The 25,405-nt window shown below is 44.4% G+C and overlaps 1 protein-coding gene and 1 long non-coding RNA gene across 3 annotated transcripts in view; one reads left to right on the top strand and one right to left on the bottom strand.

Annotated features, from left to right (window-relative positions):
• Positions 1–25,405, bottom strand: part of SAMD4A (sterile alpha motif domain containing 4A) — a 196,877-nt gene that overhangs the window by 102,354 nt on the left and 69,118 nt on the right. The window lies entirely within an intron of this gene.
• Positions 20,109–20,806, top strand: LOC118992418 (uncharacterized). Its single transcript, XR_005067634.1, has 2 exons — positions 20,109–20,264; positions 20,638–20,806. It is a non-coding gene; the product is annotated as an uncharacterized LOC118992418 (long non-coding RNA).

Genomic DNA, 25,405 nt, shown 5'->3' with positions numbered 1-25,405 from the left:
CCAAGGGCTGTGGAGCCCCCCACCTCGCCGCAGAGTCCCCGTGTAGACCTTCCCCCCAAGGATGCCTGGGCATCCTGACAGCAGGTGGGGGATTCGGTGGGCTCCCAAATTGTTCCATCTAAGCGGGCTGAGAGGGTGGAAGAAACCAGTACAAACCTCAAGGGCTAAACGCAGCCGGCAGCCTGCTGTGCTGACATGGTCACAAAGCCCATGGGGGAGAACAAGGCGGCCATTATTTCTTCGCTGATCCCGAGAGAACGCCTGTTGCCCGTATTGTTTTCTAACTTTGGAAGCACCAAATAAGGACGGCTTTTGGTTCAAGGTAGGAGCCATGCCTGTTTATATGACCTCACTCGTTCTTACATAATCTATTAAACAGGCCCTTTAAGCCTAAGTTTGAAAGAGCCAAATTCTGCTGCTGGACACCCATGTGCTGCTCCCATTGAAGGCGGTGTGGCTTGGCTGTCAGACGGATGGGGACCAACTTCATTCTTCAGCAAGGATGTAAAAGATAAATAATAGTGTCTAAAGCCAGTTATGAGTCTCTGAGAAGAGTCACTGGAGAAGTAGGGGGAAAAGTGCCTTCCAAGCTGCAATCAGCATATACTCCCCATTATTTACAAATGTGCTTGTCTACCTTCATAGCTGGCAAGGTAACCTCTGAGAAGGGGCCCCAGGCACCTGCCTGGAGGTCATTCAAGACGCCTTCGGGTGAACCGCTACTGCTGGCGAAAGCGCAGCCTGGGCCAGGAGATGACTCTTCCGGCTGTTAATAAGGCGATATTTCACCCTCAGTCCCTCCGTGGGAAGATGCATAGCCGGTCTCAGAGCAACAAATTACTTTATAGTTGCACTTGATCATTTCATTGTTCCCATGTTTCACACAGACATTTTATGGTATTTGGTCTTGATGTGGTACATACGCAGACTTCTGGTACACTACCTTGTGCCAAAAAAGAATTTCACATGACTAACATGAGATCTTAGGAACTGCCCCCTCATCGCCATAACATTTATAAAGCAGTATTATCCCCTCACAATAACTTGGATGATTTTTTTAAAATCAAAGGTAACCTTTACACAGGTAAAGTTGAAAGCATATCAAACCTAAGGTGTTCCAAGCCTCCACTATTTCATTTAAAAAGTAATGCCCAGACAACAGGGCGGCCTCCTCTCAGGGACCCTGGGAACCGCAGAAGCCCCTTCCTTAAGTCCTGCTGAATCCAGACGAGAGGTGTGTGGAGGAGGGAGTGGCGAGCAGAGTCGACATCCTGGCCAAGTGCCATGTCTGGAGATGACGGCCCCCCGTGACGGGTTTCCATCACCCCCGCCGCCCCTGTAGCCTAGCACAGACAGTGAAGATGACTGTGTGCACCTCAAGGCTCCACATACATACACCCAAACCCAAACCAAACAGCTGACTCTACGCTAAAGAACAAAAGTCTGGAACCTGAAAAGGAAGCCAGAGATGTGTGTAATGGTGTGACGTTTCCTCCCCCTGACCCCCCGTATCTCCACACCTCCCCTTCCTTTGCTCCCCCCGCCCCCAGTTTAACTTCCTGAGAGGGCTGTACCATACATCTTCCCTGAGGTGTCAGTTCAGGCCTACGTGCCGAGCCCTGATAATCCACGCTTCGATTTCACGCCCACTGGCATCTCATTCATTGCCATGTTCACCGGAACTGAGATGTAGAGACCTGTGACAGGTTCAGATTCCAGCTTCACACGCATGGAGTAGGGTCTGAGATTCCTGGTCTGATGCTGCCGAGCCCCCGCAGTCTTGTCCAGCGCTTCCTTTCCCTGCCTGTCTCACCTTCCCCAACTCTACGCCTCAGGGCAGTTTCTGACTTGGCCTGAGCTGCCCTCCACCTAGAAGGACCCTGCCCACCTTGCTCAACGGATAAACCCACACCTACACTTGGGCAAATTCATCTAACAAATATTCACATGCACTCACAGTGTATGTGCTAGGCGCTTTCTTAAGGTGCTTTTACATTATCTCACTTAATCTTTACCTGAGAGGTAGATACCATTATCATCCCCATTTTAAGGATGAGGAAGCAGAGACACAGAGATGGGACTTCACCTGCTCAAGGAGCCACAACATGTTAAGTAGCAAGGCCAAGGGTCACACTTGGTAGTCCAATTCCAGAACCTGTGCTCTTTGTTTAAATCCTTGCCCTGAGGATACACTTAGGGATTTGAGAGAGAGAGGGAGAAACATGGATTGGTTGCCATGTGCACCCCCCCACACACGCCCCAACCAGGGACTGAACCCGCCACGTAGCTATGTGCCCTGACGGGGAATCAAACCTGCAACTTTTCGGCATATGGGACAATGCTCCAACCAACTGAACCACAACGGCCAGGGCTAGAAATCTCTGTTCTTGATCATGTCAGGATGGCTGTTTCATAAAACTTGCATGTCCCAACTCCAGCTAAAATTCCTCCCAAATTCCATAGCCCTTTAGTGGTATCTTTCTGATGGTCCTATAATTTTCCACCCAATTTCAAGATGTTTACGGGCATTTCCTCTTTCCTGGTAGATGGCAGGGTCCTTGAAGGCAGAACCCATGTCTCTTCAACTGTGGTCCCTGCAGCTCACCCCCGAACCTTGCATTGTGTTGAATGGGTGCCTGTCAGTACGTACAGGTAGAAGGAGGCAAACAAGGAAGGAAGAAGGAACCCACTCAACTAAGGGACCCCCTGCTGGAGTAAGGAAACTGCATTCTTGGTTTTTACTCCTATGTGGTCATAAATTTTATGTTTACTTTCATTTGTTTTAGGAGCAATTTCAGCCTCTAGAGTAAGAAGGGCAGGTAGTCTTAAAGATTAAAGCTCTGTCCTATGGGCATGCGAGGCCAAGAGCAGCCAAGTTCTCCTTTGTCCTTCCCACACCCCTAAGCTAGTAGTGGAGGCAGTGGTAATGACAGTGACAACCATAGCGTAACAACAATACCTACTCTCAATGACTACATACTGGTTTAGGCACTTCACACCCACTGTTCGCAATCCTTACAATAACCGTGCAAGGTAGGCCTTATCATCCCTATTTTACAGATGAGAACTGAGGTTGGGAAAGGCGAATTCATTTGGCCAAGGTCACAAGTTGGTAAATCACGGCATGGAGGGGAGAGCCCCATGGTGCTTTGCCCAGCGTCCGTCTGGGCTCCATCCACGGCACTAGCAGTGCCTACAGTCTCCAAGGGCTAAGAAAAGCAAGTCACCTCAGCCATTCATTCTCTACTTCCCGGACTCTCTCTGTGGTTTAGCCTTTTATGTGAAAAGCTATCCTCATGCATGGTTCTTCCAAGAAACCAGATGAAGAGTAATCTGTTTTCACATTGTTCAGAGAGTCCTTAGTTACTAGAAACAGACAGGGCAGTGACACAAAGACCTACCATGAGATCTACAAGATGGCAGTGCCCTTGGGGGTGGAGGACAAGGGAGGGGGCCAGACAGATCTATTTGGACTCAAAGTGGCAGAGACAGAGCTAAATGTTCTGTTTATTAGAAAGAAGAAGTCATTTTTCACGAATCTAGAAAGTTGTGTTAGTTGTGCCACAACAAACACTCCATGCATTCACAACGTCACCACAAAGACATTTTAGTGGTCTGGGTGCAATCAATGGTTTTTCTTTGCACAGGAAAAGCAATGCTTTTCACCCCATAGGGGCGGGGTCCAGAGGGAATCCCTCAAAATGCAGCACACACTTAAATATGATTCAGCTCTGATTCATCGAATCTGGAATCGTATTCTATTTACTCTAGGATTCCTGGTGCAAAGCGTTCCCTAAATGCTGGCAAAATCAACTTTCCCTGCTCCTAAATGAGAGACCACTTCCTCTAACATGCTCTAAATTCACAATACGCTTAAGATAGATTCTTTGCGTGGGAGAGAAAAGTGGTGCTAACATAAGCAGAAATACCAGTTGCTACTGTGGGCCCAGTTAAAAACCAACCACATTAACAGCAGACGAAATAAGAGAGTCGTGATTCTAAAGAGAAATACCCCCATTTAAAATTCTTTATCAACTCCTTGCAGCCAAACCTGATACGTTCACTACTGCTTTCCAGCCATGCCTATTTCAAGTCCATGACTTTTTCCTTTTAGGGAGCAGTCCACGGACAGCACATGTTCTCAGGGGAAATTCTAAGGAGAAAGCTACAACTTTCCCTTCTCTAAGGGACTCCAAGTTGGAGGCACATGGACCGTGTCGCAGTCTCCTATAATGAGCAGAACAGAAGAAAGAAAACGTGGGCACAGGGTTCAGGAAGTTTCATGGTAATCATTTTCTGACAGTAATCCAGGCAGTAGCCACAAGCTCGGCAGCCGGGCCACCGCTCCTGCTGATCAGTGGTGCTTCTCCTCAATTTAAATTAAAGGAAGACAAAATACGGCAGCCTGAGCTAAATGTACTCTGCCCTGTCAGCTTGGACTCTGATTTGAGGTTCATCCTCTTTCTATATCTTTCCCAGTCTACCAACCCTTTCTGGCCCTGCAGCACGACATGGCAGAAAAAGAAGAGCCACACTGTCGTTTACCAGCTCTGTGACCTTGGGCAAGTGACTTAACCTCTCCTGCCTCAGTCTCCTCACCTGTAAAATGGGACTGTAAAAAAATCACAGTACCTATCTCATAAGGATGCCATCAGAAGCAAAGTAGCAAGGGGATTAAGTTAAAACAGAAACGCCATATAAGTGTTAGCTATTGTGGCTATTAACATTACTTACTCCTTTCTCTCTTCTTTGCTTTCTCTCAACAAATCTTTGTTGAATATATCCACTAGACCCAAGACTCTACACTGGATGCCATGTGAACTTCAAATACAGACAGGATACAGTCCTTGCCTTCCAAGGAAGGACAGAAGGTAAAGGCAACAGTAAATATATATATGAATGTCAAATCATGACATTGTACACCTAACACTAATAGAGTGTTATGTCAATTATTCTTCAACTTAAAAACAACTTTTGAAGAAAAAAATAACAGAAAGATGGCAGTATGGGAAGGTGCATCTGGCGGTGGCCTGTGGGAGGGGTCAGGTGGGGGAGAACAGTTGGGAGACAACTGCAGGAGGAAGACACAGAGCGGGAGGGAGGGAGGCGGGCCCCTCCACGGAGCAGCTGTCTGGTCCGGGAAGCTCTCTCAGCCTCTCTCACCCACCGGTCTCTCAAGTTTAACAGGAGGCTAAAATAGCGGAGCGTGAGCACAGGGCTCGACACAGGGCTCGGTAAACATTACCTAGAAGATAAAGTCACAGTAGCAAAAGTGACATTGTGAATGAAGAATTACTATTCACCTGGGAGGCAGGTGTTAGTGGAACAAGTATCAGGTGACAGGAAGAAGAGTGGAACGTGGTGACTTCCCCCAAGTTACTGGCCCTTGGGGCAGGTTATAAAAGGAAGAAAAGAGAGAGAGTCCAGGGGAACTTCAGGACTTGGAGGAGGGACGTGCACCTCTCCTCCACTACTCAGTCCGAATGACCTGGGGTAACGGGACAGCAGAGTCCAGGGGTTCAACAAAGGTGTGGACTAGGGAGAGAATAAAGGCCGTGCCCACCCTGGCTAGAGCCCCAAGGAAGACAGGAAAGGCTGTTCCCTCAGACTGTCGGCCCCAAGCTGCCGATGCTGTGGGTGGTAGAAATCACTGCATCCCACAACAAGACAGTCAGCATTATCATTGCCAATTTTAAGGTGAGGAAACTGGGCTGAGGTCACTTGGTAAGTTGGTGACAGCTGAACATGGAGCCTAGGACTTTGTCTCGGACTTGAAAACCTGTTCCTCTCCCAGCTGTCTCTTGGGGCTGTTTTCACCCCAGTCAGCCTTCCCAAACGGATCTCAGACTGCACTGCAAATACAAGAGCGTGAAATCGGAAATAAAATAGGTGCTTCTACATCTATTTTAATCCCATTTATTTTTAATGACTACTGAGGTTGGGCTTTACGTGAAAGCTGAGAAGGTGGTTTAAATCTTGATTTAGCTCTTGGTTGACTGGTAAAATAGTGTCATTCTGCTCAAGTGAAGAAAAAGGCCATTGAAAATGCCACACTTGTTTAATTTTTCTTTAAACGAAGTGTGTACCTCCTGGGCACCTTCTTGCAGGGTCTTAAGCACCTGTGATTTAGCAGTTTCTGGTTTACTGGTGTGCCCTGTTCCCTCAACGTGTGGCACACCCATGTCTGTAGGCCTCTGGCTACTAGAAGATCATGCTCACCATCAATAACACATAGCTTCTCATCTCAAGTGGAAATCGTTTGTCCTCTGGGTTGAACACCTCCCATGATATGTGCTATTTATAAGCCAAAGGCATTTGGCTCCGAATGGGGGGAGGCTGATACAATTACAGTAATTGTATGATTAGGGGAGTCCCCTCTTCACCCCAGTTGCCTACAATGACGCTCCCGGGTTTCCCACAATCATCTGCTTCTTCTTATGCCCTTAAGTGTCAGCCTTGCTTAGTCATGGGTGGTTTCGAGTTCCCTCATCAGACTTAATCGAAGAACCAAAGTCTTTTTACTAGGTTTTACCTGAACAACAATGGAAGCAATTTGTCTCTTACACTCACTCCTTCTGCTTTAGAGTTCACGCCCTGCCCAGCTGTGTCTCCTCATTACTAGGAAACAAAACCCATCATTACTCAAAGTAAGGAAAAGGTCTCTGGTTGAGACAGCTTCTTTCTTCTCTAAGTCTGAAATATCAGGTAAGTAGTTCTTTCAATCTGCTCAGAGTTCAGTTGGCATATTTCAGTTATTCTAGATCCAGAAAATGCTAAGAAATCGGGGTTCATTAAGAAGGGTCAGAGAGATGGAGATGGATAATGACCGACCAGGAAATAATGAGGATTGAGGAAATCTAACCAATTTCATCAGGAAATCTCTGTGGTCATCCATCTTTTCCGCTATCAGCTCCAAATTTGGACCTAGGCCCTGAGAGGCAAAAGACAAACCCATCCATCTTAAACGTCCACTCAGGTGAAATGCCATTAAATTGCGTTATTGTCCAGAACTGCAGAGAGAAACATTTTTTTTCTGGTTAATCTGTCAGTCATCAGTTGTTCCCCATTAACTTGAGAGAAGCATCTGGCTTACGCTCTAGAATAAAATACCTTGCAATCTATCAAAATAAAACCCCTAAGAGTTGTTACTGAAAAGAAGAATGGTTTGTTATTTGTTGGAAGTGGGTGGATTCATGCTTTCCCATAAAGTTCATGATCTGACATTCTTTTCTTCAGGGTCTGCATTCTCTGGGTGAACTGAGACCTAATAATCATACCTGTTTTATGATTTTAAGCATTCCACATTAGCACAAATTAAAGCACTTCATATGGCTTTTATTATCAAAGAGAACAACGACCTCAATGTGTGGTAAAACACTATCCTTCCTGAGAGTTCTCAAATCCATCTGTTAACATGTCCCAGTGTCTACAGACATTCTCACATTTTTCCCGCAAGTGTTTGTGCTCTGCGATAGCACCCAGACCCAGCCCAAAGAGAGCAGAAGCTCTTTCCAAAATGTTTTTAGACCAGAGAACAGAAAGATGACTTTAAGACACTTTAAAGAAATTTCCTTTCACTGAATCTTGATCTCACTTTGTGAGAAATAGGTATGTTCCTAAATTACCTGATATAAAGCCAAGTTTTAATAAATCAAAGCTCTTTAAAGGAATATACACACACACACACACACTCTCTCTCTCTCTGTGTGTGTGTGTTGGGGTTACATAAATAAACATATATTTCAAAACTTTTAGAGCCAAAGATCATATCTTTCTTGGAACAAGTACTTTGAAATATACTGTTGTTCAACTCCAAATGATTTCTCCCTTATTGCAGAGTTCTTTGAACTCACAACACTGCGTAGGGAGTGAGAAGGAGGGAGAGGAGGTGGAGGGAAATGGAGAGGTAGGAGACAGGGGAACAGGAAGAGCAGGAGAAAGTCTGGGAGAGGAACAGCGCAAGCACTCACGAGAGCTCGTGCACGTGGTTCTGCCCAGCGTCTCTAAACCAGCACGTGGCCTTGATGAGCATGATAAGGGAGACGTGTGTCTGCTCTCTCCTCAGCCTGGCTCAGCTCTGTTGTAACTTACATAATGGAAGCATCTTGTCATGCTCAGTAGATGTGTATATTTTACACTACATGCTGTCATGACAAAAAAACAACTCTAATCCAAGACGATTGCATTGAGAGTCAGTTAATCTTAAAAGAAACTGGTTAAAGCATGAAATCATCAAAATGGTACACACATATAAAAGTTTATATTTATTATACATATTCACAGATAAATATATGCGTGTACATTTGTTCACAAGCTTGGTACAGGAGCAATGCCTTATTTTTAAACAGGGGCCGCCCATCCATAGTCCGGAATTCCTAGTTGTTTTTCTCATAAAACCAAAAATCTGCTGTGATTTTCAGGTTCAGTTTCTTTAAAGGAGAGGGAAAAACCCAAAGATGGCTGAAAATCAATATGACAATGGAATCTGCCTAGATTTTTATGGATTCTCCCCAATCTTTTTGAGTTACCGTGTTTATACTTAACTTAGCCAAGATTTTTGTTTTTTAAGCAAATTCATCATTGACAAGTCTTTCTAAGACAACAGTGTAGTTTTCATAAAGAATACCTCTCCTTTTCACACCCATATCAACTGCTTACATAAGACTTATTTACATGTCTGAAGTGGAAAAAGTACAAGTGGCATAAACAGGTCTGGGAACAAACAACTCACAACTGGCGCCCAAATGAACCGATTGGAGACTTGGGGCGGGGCGGGGCGGGGCGGGGCGGGGTTGGGGGGGGGGAAGCGCTGGTGCGGGCGGTGGCAGGGACTAGGGGGCAGTATGCCCTAGACATCTCGTTCACTTGCCAGAGGGAACAGGGCCCAGCTTGATTGGAGAGTGGATCCAGTGAGCTCCTCTGCACCTCATCTGAGGCTCAGCCAGAGAAATTGCTACTGATCTAGTCCAGTGCTGGAGGGAAAAAATGACCAGGTTGGACCTAGGGAGGGACTGTAGGTGGGTCTCCAACCTGACGCCTTTCCAAGGCTTTGAAGAGTGATTTTGTCTGCTCAGTTTTCACCTTACAGACTACTGGATAAACCTCCTCCACGCAGTGTGTGACACTGCCGTAAGCTCCCAGAAAGAAAAAGTAGTCTTGCTGTTAGCTAAACAGAGAGGAAAACTAAAAGGCAGAATATAAGCATATATTATAGAAGTTTATGTCTATAATATATTCATGATATAAAATTAAATATAAATGTATTCTACATTTATACGTGTTTTACATAATATATTCTGCCTTTTAGTGATGCGTGTGTGTAAGTGTATATACATATGTCTATGGTATATATATGTGTGCGTGTATACTTAGCTGATGGTGCTTCATGAGGTGCGGAGGTTCACAACACAGTTTAAGATCCTTGCACTAAAAATTCGAATCCCTAAAATTCCAGCTAGATTGAAAAATTGGCTTAGTTGCCTTGGTTCAGTACTTTAGAGTTCAGTCCATCATTTTACTCATCATTGCTAGTATACAGGGTTTAGATAAAAGTATTTTGCATGAAAAGTATCTGAGGCTGAATACAGTCTTAGTGTCAAGGAGTGAATAGCCATGATCACATGCACTGGCTGATTCCACTTTGCAGTACTTGCAGCTGTGAGGGATGGAATATTTGAAGGGCCTTTATTTAGCTCTTGAGTTTTATTTATTTATGATTTATTATTTACATCCTGCCGACTTCCACGAAGGATTTGAGGCAGCTTAGCTCTTCACTTAAGCCCATTTTTAATCAGTTTCAGTCACTTCTCCCTCCTCCTGCTACAACCAACTTCAATGAAGTCGTTTTCCCTGGGTGATCAATTAGCTTGGACTCCCGGGGTCAGGGCGTTCCTGAGCAACAGAGGCCGTGCGTTTGCACAGACTGTGACCTTTGGTTAGCTGCCCCGTGCAGGGAGCTACCCCAGCAGCACAGGAAATCCTGGTAGAACTTCCCAGGGCATTCCCTTTGGTGTCCAAGGTCCTCCAGGGGATGGCCGGAGTGTGGAGACCCACAAGATCACCATCAGTGCACCCTGTGCCATGGGAGCTGAAGCGTGAGTGTTCTCAAGGTCTTTCCCTGATGACAATGAGGAGCGTCAACAAGTGTCCCGTCTAGTAGGGGTCCCACTATGTTCAATAATCACATGGTCACTCTTTTGTGTGAAAAAAGAGAAAGAGCAAAGCTTTGACCTCAGCGCCGTAGTTCTCTACACCCGACAAGTCTCTGACTAAGGGAGGGAAACATCCATGGGCGTGATTTCAGGCGGCCACTGACCTCTCTGGGCTGAACAGGTCACTGAACTTTACTACGCTTGGGTTTCCACCTATACCAGCCATTTTCTGTTTCATCTCATGGCACACGTAAACTAATTACTAAAATTCTGCAGCACACCCAAAAATATCTTTTTTGTCAGTCTGATAAAAAAAATAGGTATAATTTTGATTCATTCACGCCAGATGGCTATTGTGTTGGCTGCTGTCATTTTCTTACTAGACAATCTATAGGAAAAGAGGTCAGTGCCTGTGACTAGTCAGTAGTGCATGTTTTATAAAGCTCTTGCGGTTCAACCCATCGGTTGAACATCGCTGACCTACACTGCAGTGGTGAAAACACCAGGCAGAGGCAGGAGGACTGCCGCAAGTGGCTGCAGGGAAGCCCCTGAGGTCCTCAGGCCTCAGAGTTGCTTCTGTGTGCAGAATCTGACCACCTGCCCGCACGCCCAGCCCCTTCCTCCAGGCGTTTCCCTGTGGGAGTGATGGTTGCCTACATCAATGACTCACAGAATGAGAAAGAACTTTCTCCTTTTCTTTGCCAACACAAGACACTTCAGGCAAAACTCGTGCTGGGGAAAATGAACCTAGAGAGAAGTGAATGAGCAGGTGACGACTGCTAGGACTTATGTCCCCGGGCCATTGCTTCTCGGAACAAGTTACCAGCTTCTCAGAAGACTCTTGCTCCATTAAAATATGGGGGAAATAAAAATACTGTCTACTTCCTATGTTCCCATGAAGATTAAAGGAAAGAAGGTGATCTGACAACAACTCAGTACCGTGCAAAGAAGAGTTTAGATATCAGTGAACTCTGGGAAATTAGATTCACCAAGACCCTGAGGCAAGGGCAGTAAGACTACCGGGATCTTCAGAGTGGGCCCGCCTCGCTTCTCTAGTCCTTCCTCCCAGCCCCAAGCACACCCAGTGATGACCCTAGGCCACTGAAACTGCCCCAGTGTGTTCTCTTATTCAGAGCTCTGGGGTGGTCCAAAGTGTGGTCCCAGGCAGTGACACAGCACAGGTAGTTTCCAAAGGAAACTTCCAGAGTCAGCCAGCACTCTGTAACAGCTGGGGTCCCTGGCTGTTGGTTTTTGGTGTCATGTTCTGCCTCATGACCACTAGATACTGAGGTTTGGGGGGCAGGTGTCCATCCATCTTTCCCCAAAGCGTCAAGTAGAACATCCCCAAGAACAGGGATGGTGATTAATCATGGTCCAGATAAAAGAAGGGCTACAAAAGAGCCAAATGTCTCCTCCTGATAAGAATGGACACCACCAGGGAAGAGGGCATGTCTCCTGTGAACCGTGAAACTGAGTTCCCAACCACGATGCGTCTCGAAAGCATCACAGGCCCGTGCAGATATTGATCCCCTCAGCCCTGGAGCAGCTGGGCATGAGCAAGTGTGGCTGGGTGCTGAAAAATGTTAGGACTTCCTCCATGGGCCCAGGACGTAAAGGACAGAGAAAGAGCCATAGAAATGTGGAACTGCAATCTGAACATTTTCTGTGTTACGGAGATCCAGAGGTAAATACTCGGATCCCAAGTGTTACCTATGTCCTTGCCTGGTTCCTCATGCCTGACTATGACATCAGGCCCTCGCCAGCATCCTGTGAGCAAGGCTGACAGGGAAACAAATTGAGCAGAGAACACGACACAACAATGCTAACCACAGGTTGCAACACTCTCCGGACAAAACCGTGACTACAAAGTTACAAACAGTCCCTCCACATGACCTATGCTTTTCTCCTCTAAAACCTAGCATCTCTCTGATTTCTCGACTGGCAATGGACAAACAAGAGCAACAGTCTGATCACACTGTTAATTCTAGCTGCCTCGGGAAGTAAAAAGGGGCCAGGGATCAAAATCTGCACTCAAAGGGGTGGGGATGCAGTAGAGCGGTGAGGAACACTTCAATACATGAATTGCCAGCACTATTTACCAAGGGAAAGTTGCAGCTGATGATCAGTTTCAGTTCCTCATCCCACCACAGGTAGGTGGTGGGTAAATTAATTGGCTTCCGAAGCCAATATACCTGGAGCACTTCGTAGTAAAATATTATAATGGCCAATAGGAACTGTAATTTATCACTGTAAATTTAGTGGGGACACTGAAAAAATAATCACAGTGCAGGTGTGTTAGACGTGTCTAGAGATTATATGGAACGCACACCTTGCTCTGAAAGGCATCCTGAACCCCGATCTGGCACTGGCTCCCACTGCAAAATAGTTGCTACGTTTCTCCAGGAGATGGAGAAATGGAAAAAAATCAGGTTATTTGTCACTTGCCTTCTGGGCTTGGCAAAATAAGAGAAATCACACACACACAAAAACTAGTCAAAAAATCAACTCTACTATTATTTTAAAGGACACCTGTATAAGTATCTCAGTATCTCTCGGTATCTTAGTAGACAGGTTCATGCTTGGTAATGTCAAGAGCTAGGGGGCTTCTCCACCTCCACCAAATAAGTCAAGTCCAAGGTCAAAGGGGAAAAGTCCAGAAAGAGGTGACCTAGGGAAGAGACCCTGACAGCCTCCACCACATCAAAAACAGAAACCGCTCCACAGGTGCATGTGGGAAAGGAAGCCTTTGACAGCTTCAGATCAAAGTATCTCTCCATATGTCAATAGAGAAGAGTCAACCAAAAACATAGTCCGTGAAAACAATCTGGACAGAAAGACATGATATGAAAATATACGGAAATGAGGAAGAGTAAATATAGAAACCAAAGTTTATTGAAAAGCTGAATTCTACAGTAAGGAAAGTTAACCAATTCTTCCCATCTGACTTTTATTCATTTTCCACGTCCACCACAAAAACAGCTCCCTCTATAATATTTTGATTTTAATTTTCAATTACAGTTGACAGTCAATATTATTTTATATTAGTTTCAGATAGATCTCCATGACAATAATAACAAATATTTGCTGATCACTGATTATGCACCAAACTCTCAAGAGCTAAATTTACACTTATCAGCTCCTTCCCTTATCAAAGCAAACCTCTGTGGTAAATTCTATCACTACCTCCATTTTGCAGATGCCAGCAGTGAAGCACAGAGAGGGCAAATAAATTGCCCAGGGTCACACACCTCGTGGAAGGTAAAGCCTGCATTCCCACCTGGACCTTGGCTGTCAAGCCTCTGCTCTTAACCATTAGGCTTTACTCTCTCAACAAAAAGGAAAGTCCGAAGGGGAGAGAGAGAAAACAATGCCAGTGGGGAAAAAAGGGCTCTACCTTCAGCTTGCTGGAATAAATTCAGTCGCTCAATTCCTAGTGCTTCCATTCTGCACCCCCAAGCAAAGTGCACAGTACACTGCCACCCCAGCCTCCGCTCCACTGCTCCCCCACTGCAGAGAGGAGGAGAGGACATGGGCAGACCCATCCCGCGACACAGTCTCTGAAAAAGCCTATCTTCTCTCTGCACGATAATCAGCTGCATTTCCGTTGATGGATTAGCATTCTGCGAGCCTGGAAGGGTAAGTATTTCCAGATCAAGCTTCAGATCTGCAAAGCTGAAGACCAGATCCTATCCACAGTGAAAAAAAGCCAAAGAAGGGCAGTGTTCCTTGAAGTGCAACCTGGAACAGTCGTCCAGCTTATTGACTTTTCCAAGAGAGAATAAAAACGAACATCATTTACTGGACACTTACAACGTACACACCAGACTGTACACAGCTGCTCCACATGCCCTCTTCCTCGGGCATCCTCTGTGCTCTCCCTGCAGAGACGGGCAGGGCCCACCAGGCCGTGGAGTGAGGGCTGGTGGTTCCCCAGTGTCCCAGATCAACACTGCCCCTGGACAAGATTTATGTTGGCCTGTGGCTACATAAGGCAAATCTGGACAAGACAACGAGTTCTTCTGGAGGCAATACGTGCATGGTATAGAGGACTGTATTCTGATATTTTATTCTTCCCACTTTGGGTGTCGAAATGTCTTTTCTGTTATGAAAGGATTGCAACATCATATGACAATTTTACTAATATCTTTACTTCTGAAGATAAAAGCTAACAACTGTATGTTGAGCCTCCTCAATTAAAAGCAAAAATGTTGTTATATCATAAAATCCCCAAGTGTAAAGTCGCTGGCCCAGGGGGCTGACGTTCTGGGTTCTGCCTGCCATCGACCCTGAAGAGACTTTAGAAAGCAAAGAGTCAGTCCCATTGGCTGAAATATACCCTGTGCTGCTGATGTCGTCCTTGCTACCTGACTTCCAGTTACTCCCTTAGTCCCCAGTGGCTGCTACCAGTCGGAATTCCCTATCCTTCCTGGCCAAGCGGACATGCTGGGCAGAGTTCAGGACACAGCTTTAAATGTGGTTTCCTGATTAACAGGGAGACTCCAGTAACGCAGGAAGGAGCTGGAGCTTGCATACTATATGTCCTAGTCATCTCCCAGTTCTTAGGAACGAACACATCAACAGAAATGACCTCGGGCAAACTACCATTCCTGAGAAAATCCCCGACAGCTCAGAGAGAGATTCTTGTCGCTGCGCTTCATTTTCTGTGCTTTCTTTTGATAAGAAAGTGACACACTTAAGACTCAGTTAGTCTAAAACACATTTAAACCCAACAATTTTGAGAAGGCTGATGGTGATCGAGAGAAATAAGTGCTGAAAGGAACCAGACACATCTCTGCGACATCCTGGCGAAGAAAGAGGGTGATGAGAAGAGCCCCAGAACAGGCGTCAGGAGTTGGGGTCCTTGACTTGGTTCGGAGGCAGTTTGGCCTCAGGATCTTAGGAGAAATCATTCTTAAGTCTTCTACTTTCTCACCTGCAAAAGAAGATGGCTGGTCCCATTGAATTTTAAAATTCTCTGATTCTGTGTATGACTTGAAGAAAAGGGCAAGGTATCTCTATGTGTCAAGAAGAACAGCAAGAAATAATATCGAAAAAAAGCCTCGAAGGAAAAGCAGAAAGCCCCTCAGGGGTCTCGAGGCCCTGATCAGTTGCTGAGGAAGGACGAGCTGGGGGAGGGGAGCCGCAGGAATGCCTCCAAGGGCCCCTTCCCAGAGGAAACTTCCAGCCTGAGCGCACAGAGAAGTGGGCCTGTCTTGTCCAGAGCAAGAAAGAGAAGGTAAGGAAGAGAACAGGAGGGAATGATGTGTAGAAAAGGAAAAGGCTTAAGATAAGGGGATCCTGTGAGCATCTCAATGAATGCGCACAACTCTGTAAGACTGACCACCTCTGGGGGCATGAAGAAGAGAAAGCTGAGAAGAGGGCAAGGGCAGAAGGGCAAAGAAAGAAGGGGGAAAAAGGAGAATCAAGATCTCCAAAATACATTTTAAGTAGAAATAGAATTTCTTAATTCTCCCACCATCCGTTCACCAAAAAAGTCACCAGATGTGAGGTCCCGTGGCACCCTGCCAAATTAAACAGAGAAAAGCCGCACTCTTAAGAGAACAACCGAGTAGCATTTTCTATAACATAGTGAACGCAGAGACCGTCCATCTGTATGCAGATATGGAAGGGGGGAAAAAACTGCACAAAGGGTCCATAACCTTTAAAAAAAAGATTCTGGGCTAAGCTATCTAGAAATAGAACATTTTGATTACAAAATAAAAACTAGGTCAATAAGATAATGGACATGATTTAAATGAGAATCACAGTATTTGTAATGGACTAAAAATGGTATCAATATTACTGCAGAGAAGGAATATAATTAAACGTATTTTTAGACAGCAGCTCCCCAGCCCGGCCACCAGTCCCCCTCCACCTCATCGGAGAGGAATGCGCTGGCATGCTGAGAGCTGGTCCGAAGAATGCAGAGTTTCCGTACTACGTTAGAAGATCCCAAATGACACTGGTTAGCTACATTCTTTCACTTGTAGATCACTGTTATTCAATTATAAAGCAGAGAAATGGAAAGGCCTGGGATCTGACCAGTTCATTCTTTTACCATTTTTACTATGCAACCAGGAAATGTGCAAATGGAGGTACAACAGGCACCATTCTTTTTGGTCCACTGAAACCAGGGGGATTCTGGACCACCACTGAGGTGGGTATAGACCTGAAGAGGTTTAGCACAGGCTACAAATTAAGATACAGGGCAGAAGTGCAAATTCCTGGTTTTCTGTCTACAACTTGTAGTGTGACCTTGTGGAGAAACTCTGACTCTTGGGTGTAATTTATCTTCTAAAGCCTCACAAGCAACAGGGAGGCAAAGAGGAACAAGATGAATTAGACCTAAGAAATCATGTTCTGGATGGTGAATACAATTAGCACAGTGAGCAGGCAAAGGGTACTGTGGCATTTCCTTGGATGCCAATGTAAGAGCCAGGTTCTAGGAGTCTATTTATGAGGAAATATCCATGGGCCTTCCAAACTTGGGATGCCTTCAGGGGCCAAAGAAAGATTAAGCAGAATTACTCTATGATAAATACATTACTGCTCTAGAACACACACACACACACACACACACACACACACACACAGAGTATTCCTTATTAAAGGAGATTATATCCATATTTATATGATGGAAATCTCAGAATAAGATATCAGCATGACTATATATACATCTTAGCCATTCAGAAGAGATTATTCTCAAAATTTTATCATGGGTAGTAAACATTTACTAACAAGTTTTTTTTCCAAATAATTAACTCTTTAATATGTATGCTTAAATTCCAGCATACCAACCATTATTTGCAAGGCATTCATTCATCTTTAGAAATCATAAGCTTACCTCCCCATGAAGAAAATCGGTTAAACAACAACTCAGTTTGTCAAACAAAAGACTGGTACCCAGTCATTTTATAGTGAGATTCCTGTAATGCTGAGTTCCCGAAGTGCAACTGTGTTTGTAAAATGTCATTACATTAGTACCCACTTCACCCCCTCTTTACTATAATAAAAGCTATTTCAATACGCAGCAAGTTGGCAGACACCATAACCATGAGTCCTTTCTGTAAGTGACCCAAGGAGCTCCAAACCCCTGGTACTTGGAGGCCACTGAAATAAGTCACTGTAATAGGTCTTGAGGAATTCTAAGCCAAGAGAAAGGCCAAAAAGTTAAGGATCATCTGAGCTCATCCTATCACTCTCGGGGTTGTTCTTATTTATAGTTCCTTCCTATCATCAGGGCCTCTAAACCCTGAAATGAAAATAGAGAAGCAAAAGTGTGGCAAGGGTCAATGCGACCAGGGTAAAACTCCTGCAAACGTCCAGAAAGCTGGGTGCTCGGTTTTCTGCTGAAAGGCATTCACTCAATATCGTTGTTTAACTCTGACCTTCCACGACCTCAGTTTGGAGATCCTGATGGGGTAAAAGAAAAGAACTGAAGGGCGAAGCAAGTGAAAACACACTGGAAGAATGCTCAGCACAGCATATGACCAGGGCACGCCTCTGTTCTGTGAGTCTGGTGGGGAAAAATGGATTATTTATAGGAGAAGAGAAGCAAGATGACAAAATAAGCTCTTGACAAAGAAGATAAAAGCTTATGTTGGAAAAAGCTTGGGGGAAGGAAATGGCATCAGAGTCATTTGCACTGTCACAGAATGAACTTGGTCTAGCAGTGACTTTGGCATATTTTGGCTGCTCAGCAGGGAGAAACCAGCTGGGGGCTGGGGAAACTGGTGTTTTGGGAGAAAGAAAAACAGCTGCTTGAACACGAGTGTTGTTGGAAGGCAGGCCTCTTCCCTACTGCCAGCCCACGAGACATCACTGTAACACAGTCTCAGGAGCTACTGTAACGAGACAAAGGGGGACGAGACCAGGTCCCTGCCCATTAATGCTCCAAGATCTTTTGACAATGGCACTAGTCCAACAAATGCAAGAAGGGAAAAAGCACTAGCCAACAGCATGGGGATTCTCCTCTATAAACAGGACTCATGGAAGGAATTCTAATTGTATTTATTTAAGCAGCTATTAATTACTCATACAGGCCCGGGAACAGGATGGACTGCTGAATCAATACATGACGGAAAGGCTACCTATAAATAATACGTAAATCCTCTGCTCCAAGTCTGGTCTCTGATAAAACTTGGAAGTCCGATCGATGTATTGACTTTCAATTCCCTTCTCTCTCTGTCAGTCTGTCAGCTGAGGGAAGTGGAAAGACAAGAGACCTCTCTCTGGAATGAGCCTAAGTAAGAGACCTCAGTAACCCCTTCCATTGCCCTATTGGTACACTGTAAGTCAGTAATTATAATAGAAAATCTTGTGGGTTTTTTTAAAAAGTAAACATTCTAATGGCTGAAAGCCTAAACAGACTGGAAATGAATACTGAATATATCAAGACTAGCCACTTTTTAAAAATATTTTTATTTCTTTATTTTTAGAGAGGGGAAGGGAGGGACAAAGAGAGAGAGAGAAACATCAATGTGTGATTGCCTCTTGTGTGGCCCCCACTGGGGACCTGCCCCACAACCCAAGCACGTGCCCCGACCCGGAATCGAACCTGTGACCCTTTGGTTGACAGCCCGCCCTCAATCCACTGAGCTACGCCATCCAGGGCAAGACTAGCCATTTTAATGGCAAAAAAATATAAAACATACATTTTCTTGTAAATGGAAATCCTGTATTTGTAAAAGCAAGCAAGATGATTTTGTGGGACAGACACTACCAGGAAAATGAGAAAAGAAAAAGATAAAAGATCCTCCTTCTAAAATCAACTAATTATTTTTTTCTGAGCATACAGTTCTCCAAAATTCTGACATGTATGCTTGCTTGGGAAAAAAAATTAAGTCGACAGTTCCCATTCTGTTATCCAACCCTGCAGCATAAAAATTTGATTCAAACCCTGAAAGCACTTTTACACTTGAGGAGAAGGCAACAACCGAGCTACCCCGATGAAGTCATGCTTTAGCTTGGCTTCCGCCGTTGCTGTGTCGGCCCCACTACCCTTCCAGTTCACGTCTCCCACTCCTCCTCCCCCACTTCTCCCTTCTCTGAGAACCACACCGTGGACTCCCAGGGTGGGCTGTCCCCCGGTGATCGCCACCGTGCCACGTTCGTCTACTCATAAAACCCCGTTTCTATTTCAACAACACCATAGCCAGAATGGCGTGTTCCTGCCCTGGGTCCGTGCCTCCATTCTAAAGCAGGATCCCGTGACTTCCCGCTACCTCAGACCTCTGGCCCATCATTGAATACTCTTGTCCCTCGGCTTCTCTTTCTCCTCTGACTCCTCCATTTCCCTAAAAACCTTAATAAACCACAACTCATCAAATCATGTTCCACTGCCTGCTTGACAGCCCCCCTAGGAAGTCTAGTAGGCATCTCTAGCTTACTATGCCAATAACAATACCACCGAATCAGCTCCAACTCCTCTCTATCTCTCCTGTCACACATCTCATCCAACAACAGATTCTGTTGGCTCTGCCTTAAACACGTATCTCTGGGATCCAACCACTTGTCTCTACCTCCAGCCTCGCTATGCTGGTCCAAGCCATCACCATCCCTCACTGGGAATACTGAAGTAACCTAACAGCTTCTGGCTTCCACTCTTACTCTTTCACTAAAGTCTGTTGTCTGCACCACATTCACAGTGGTTATTTACAAAGTCCAAAGAGACTCCATTCTCCTTCTCAAACTTTCCAAAGGCCTCCCATCACACTTAAAATATAATCCGAAGTTTTATGTGGACTGTAGAGCGCCCAGTAGCCCCAGAGCTCTATGAGGCTACCTCTCTAATGTCATTTCCTACCACACTGAGTCTTGCTCACCCCACTTCAGTTGCACTGACTTTTCTACTATTTTTTAAACACACAATAACTCTGATTATCTATGTACATGGATTAAATATGTTTATGCAAATGTTAAATCTATTTATCCACCTACCAAACTGCTTCTCTGATACAGCTTCAGGCTAGACACTCTATCAATAAGGCATTTCAAGTTCAGTGTCCCTATGCCAACACAAATCAGACACTGCACCAAAGAGCTGTTTTCCCATCACCAGGCTGGACGTCTGGAAGTAGCTGCCAACCTCCACTGCACTCCAACCCACAATCAGTGTGAACTGCCAAGTCCCACCACGCTCCCCCGCACAGAAGTCTCCATTTGTCCTTTCCTCTTTTTCCCTCTACACAGTCTTGTGTCTGTCCTGCCCATCTCATGTCTGAAATCCCATACCTCCTCCAGTTGTCCCCTAGCTTCCTCATATTGCTGTGACAAGTGTCTTTCCAGAGGGCTCACCAGAGCTTCTTTCTACACTCAAGTTCAGGTCCACACATGTCAGCCACCATTCCCACCTCCTACTTCTTAAGCCTTCAACTGCCTTCTGCTGTCCCTATGCTGTCCAATATGATAGCCACTAACCACATGTGGCTATTTCAATGTCAATTAATTGAAACTTAATAAAACTACAAATTCTGCTCCCCAGCAGCATGAGCGCATCTCAAGCCATGTGTGATTGGGATGCCCCTACTGAGGAGCTCAGCTCTGGAACAGCCCGTCATCACGGACAGTTCTGCTGGGCGGCGCTGGAACCTGCCCCCTCCGGAAAATGTACTCAATTCCCACAAGTAAATCTTCCGGTAGAATAAATTCCATACTCAAAAAGGGCTTCCGTCCCAATTTTTACCAAGACCTCACAGTTCAGGGAGCTCCTGAGGCATTCTTCCCTGAGATCTACTGTCATATTTAAGGGAAAGGCAAATTACATACCGATCACCCTAACCCACGTAAACATGCCTTCCTTTCATAAAACCTATTCTCTGTGCAGAGTAAATATTTACACATTAATATTCAATTTCTATCTTTTTCAGTGCTTGCTCAGCTGTGAGGCCTTTACTATCTTGCTCAATACGGTAAACTATTTTAGACCGAATGCTCTTGGGGGCAGGGCCAATATTTAATGATGCCAAGCATAGAAAGCTCTTTAGTGAGTATGTTTTAATAAGGGTGATAGCATAGTGGGGAAGCATTAGGCTTTGAAATTACCCTGCATCTGAGATCCTGTTCTGTTACTTTCTAGCCAGGAACCTTCAGCAAGTTATTTAATCCCTCATCATTCTCAGTTCAAGTATGTGGAAAACAGAGAAAATGAGAGCTGTCTTCCTCATAGGGTGGTTGTGATAATTAAGTGAGATCATACCTGTAAATCTCTTGCAGTAATTGATACATAATAGCCACTCATTAATGTCAGCTGATGATGACATATATTATTTTAAATAGTTGTAAACAACATAAATTTAAACAATACTTGATGGAGGAGGTTGCAAGCAGGATGAGAAAGAAATCCAGAATCCAATTGCTGGGCTTACAGAGTCAAATGAACATCTTTAGATATGATGTTATGGATATTACTGAAATATCAAACCGTGGAAAATATGTATCAGAATAACATAAATTTGAACATTTCCATTCTGCTTCTCATATAAAAGCTGCATACAGTTTCCAGTTCTTTGGAAAAGTCACTTCAGGGACGGTGGAACCTTGCTTGGCAAGGTGAACAACTTTCCATTAGTTAAATGCAAGAAGGATGATTTCATTCAAAAGTGAAACAGGAAATGGTTAAATGGGTAAGACCTAACTGATCACATGAGTTGTTTTTGAAAAATCTGAAAAACAAAACAGTTTAAATCACATGTGGGCATTATTTTGCATTGAGTGCAAAAGGTCCATCACCCCAGTGAACAAATGAGGCAGGGCACACACATCCCACACACTCAGAGCATGAGCCACCTCTCCCAGCCTTCAGTAGCTGAAATTCAGAGGTAGCTCTGTGTACTCAGTAACCACATTTTGCCAAGCCAGTCATCCAGTCTTCCCTTGCTATGGCTTCTGAAGCTGCTAGGCCAGTGATTTTTAAAGAGTGCTCCTTGGACCAAGAGCAACAGCATCACCAGGGAACTTGCCAATTTGTGGGCCCCACCCTGGACCTACTGCATCAGAAACTCTAGGGTTGGGGCCCACCCGAGTGTGTTTGAACAAGCTCTCCAGATGTCCATAGAGCCAGAGTCTGGGCAGTACACCTGGGCTGTACCTGGGCCCTCTATTCTGGGCAGCTCCAGCAGAGAAGATATTAGGCCTCTTCTTGGACAGCTAGTGTCGAAAATATCATTCACTGGCTCTCATCTCTATGGACACATGATACAGATTTTGCCTCCTCCACTAGGACTTGGTTTCCTGATGTGAAAAGTGATGAATCATTAATAATTTGCTAAGCAGAGCCCAGGAAGAGGGGACCCCTGTGGCTCTAAGGCACCAACAAACTGGGTCACGTGGAACAAGCTCACCCTGGAACCATACATTCTGTCCATCATGTAGCATGGAGTCAAGATCGGATGGCCCCAAATCATGCAGCTCCATGGCCTGGGCCTCTAACGGGAGTCACTGGTCCACAATGAGACGTGGAGCAGCAATGCAAAGGACAGGGTCCTGCAGCTAATTGAGGACAGCCCCCAACCCTTCTTGTTTAACTTCATTTTGGAAAACCAAAGAATCACAGAATTATATAACAAAACCCCAGCAACTATATGAAAAACAAACAAAAGGAAAGACACAGGAAACCCTCTCCAGAAGTTTTTCAAAGCATAACACTTCTCAACAGTCAAAACTCATTTGCCGAAAATGGGGAAGTGTTCTGGATCTCAAAACTTGAATCACCATGTGAAAGGACTTTTGAGCAACAATGCCTTAAATGACTTCCGTTGTCATTTTTAAAAGATCTAAAACAAAAAAAACAAAAGCTTCTTTTAGTGCTTCGGTGCTCTCATAATGTTGACAGTTGTATTTTCACAATTCAAATACATTCTCCAGCAGAGCACCTCATTCATTTTTCCGTGGCAGGAAATAAAATTCACTAGGCATAAATTTAAAGTCTTGTACATTTTAAAAAACAGGTTTTGTTTGAACATTTTTTATATTTATAAGATGTATGTAGCCACATACTGTTTTTGTCATTAAAATAATTTTTAAAAACCAGCAGTCTTTCATAAGTTCACATACAAGATATCATGTATAGCCAATTTCCAAAAACAGAAAACTTAACAGGAGTTATGTCTGGGCAGTGTGACAGGGGGAGAGACAGAGAGGTAAGACTTTTACCTTTTCACTTTAAATCTTTGAGTCCTACTCAGATTTATTTTTGTACATTCTTTTAACTGTACCAGTTAGAAATATAATAAGTTAACTTAAAAATAATAAGTGCATATTATTGGACCACTAACCTTTTGCACCCATTTCACTGAATGACACTGAATTAGTTACGCAGCAGTTTCAGCCAACTTTCCCTACAATCTAATCTGAGTGTGCTGTCACCAGATGACACTGCAGATGAAGACACCGAAGCCCAGAGAGACAGAAGACCCTGCCCATGTCATCAGATTTACTGATGTCGGAGGCAAAGCTCACCCTCGGTTCTTAAGCTCCCTGGTTTATGCGTTTTTAAAAAAAACAATTGTATCACCTTGCCCATCAGATGTTCTACAACCCCACTCATGTTACTCTAAGGTATGAGTCATCATCATGAAGTTACTACAGTGTAACAGAAACACAACTCCATTAGAACTAAAGTTGATCGTGCCAAGTAAACCCTGCACTTAAACCTGGTTCTTGCAATGGACCTACTAATATGAAGGCAGAATGATGGGAGGGCTTAAGATCAGGAATTCAGCAGTTTTCTTTCTGAATTTGAGTCCTCCACTTACTGTGTGACTAATTGCATGTAATCTCTTTCTATAATACCTTCTTTTTCTCATCTGTAAGATTGCAATTAAAAGCAATATCTACCTACTTAATGGAACTGTGAGGGCTAAACAAAATAATGTGTCAAGTACATAGCCAAATGCCTAGTACATAGTAAGTGGTCAATAAAAGTTAGCTATTCTTAATCAAAATTTAAATGAAAAACTAGATACAATTCAAAACCTCACTCACTCATTCCTGGCTGACTTTAATCTATTATAAACATGGTCTCCGCCACAAAATGTGATTATAAGTGCTCATCTTTGAGAAGATCTGTGTGTACCACAAGTTAGTAACCTTAGAAAAGGCCCACCTCCTTGCTTCACTTCCCCCAGCAGTAAGGGCCAAAAAGCTATTACATAAATGTGTGTAAAAACACTGTGCAATGGCAGTTTCCTAAACAAAAGATACACTTTGTTTTTTAGCTCACCCTGAATCATTGAGGGTAGTTGTTTGTTCTCAAATCTCCAATCCCCCAGATGACCTTTGACCCTTTCCCCAGCTAGCTGCCCACTAGGACTTGTTCTCAGGGTTCCCCCCCCCCCCACTGCCTTCCCAGGCCAGGGCGAAGCCCCTCCCCCAGGCCTGCCCCTCCGCGAGAGCCCCTCCTTTCTCCTTTCCACCAGTGGAGAGGCCTCTCTTCTCTAAGCCTAAAGTGCAAAAGCAAAACAAAATACAAACACAAAAACCTGTGACAGATTTCTTTTCCAATCTGAGGAAGGTAGTTTTCCACTATTCTCTTTAGTGAAGGAGAAAGAAAGCAGTCAGTCAAATCCCTGTGACCTCCTACACGAAAACATTCTTTGAAGGCACAACAGAATAAGCAATAACTTACAATTTAAACATACCTGAAATACTTCCCCACACATATTTCCAGAGTGTCTTATGACACCACAAAGCTTCAAGCAGCATACCAACCCCTGCGTACCAGCTTAAATGGAAATTAAGTGATCTAAGCCCATTGTCAAGGCGTTTGGAGGATATTTTCAAATGCTTACTGGAAATGATAATAACACTCTATTGAGAGCTCATGCTGTAAAGCTTTGGGTCTAGGAGACTTCCTAGCTCAAGGCTGGTACTTCCAAAAAAGGGCAGCCTTTGGTCTGGTTTAGTGACAAAGTCAAAAGAACAGCTTTGGATTTTGAAAGCAAACAATTAAAAGCATGAGGCCTGCACTTGCTGTTACCAACAACAGGACTGAGAAGGTTCACGGTCAATTCATTTGCATGGAGGCAGACCAACAATGAGCTTACTCAGTGAGTTTCACAATTAGGGCAAGCAATTCTAAAGAATATACTCTTTTTTTCCCCCTTTCCTATAGTTCCTATTTTTCAGATCTGCTGAGGGGGAGCAGAAGTAAAGTGAGAAGAACAGGAAATGGGGTTCTTTTTAAAAAATTGAGATATAATGGACAAACAACATGTAATTAGTTTTAGGTGTACAGCATGATTTGATATATGTAT

Source organism: Sturnira hondurensis, unplaced genomic scaffold (assembly GCF_014824575.4).
Source record: "Sturnira hondurensis isolate 20B ecotype Veracruz unplaced genomic scaffold, ASM1482457v3 Scaffold0008196, whole genome shotgun sequence".
In the NCBI taxonomy this organism is placed as follows: Eukaryota; Metazoa; Chordata; class Mammalia; order Chiroptera; family Phyllostomidae; genus Sturnira; species Sturnira hondurensis.
This window is presented reverse-complemented; position numbering and strand designations above follow the sequence as displayed.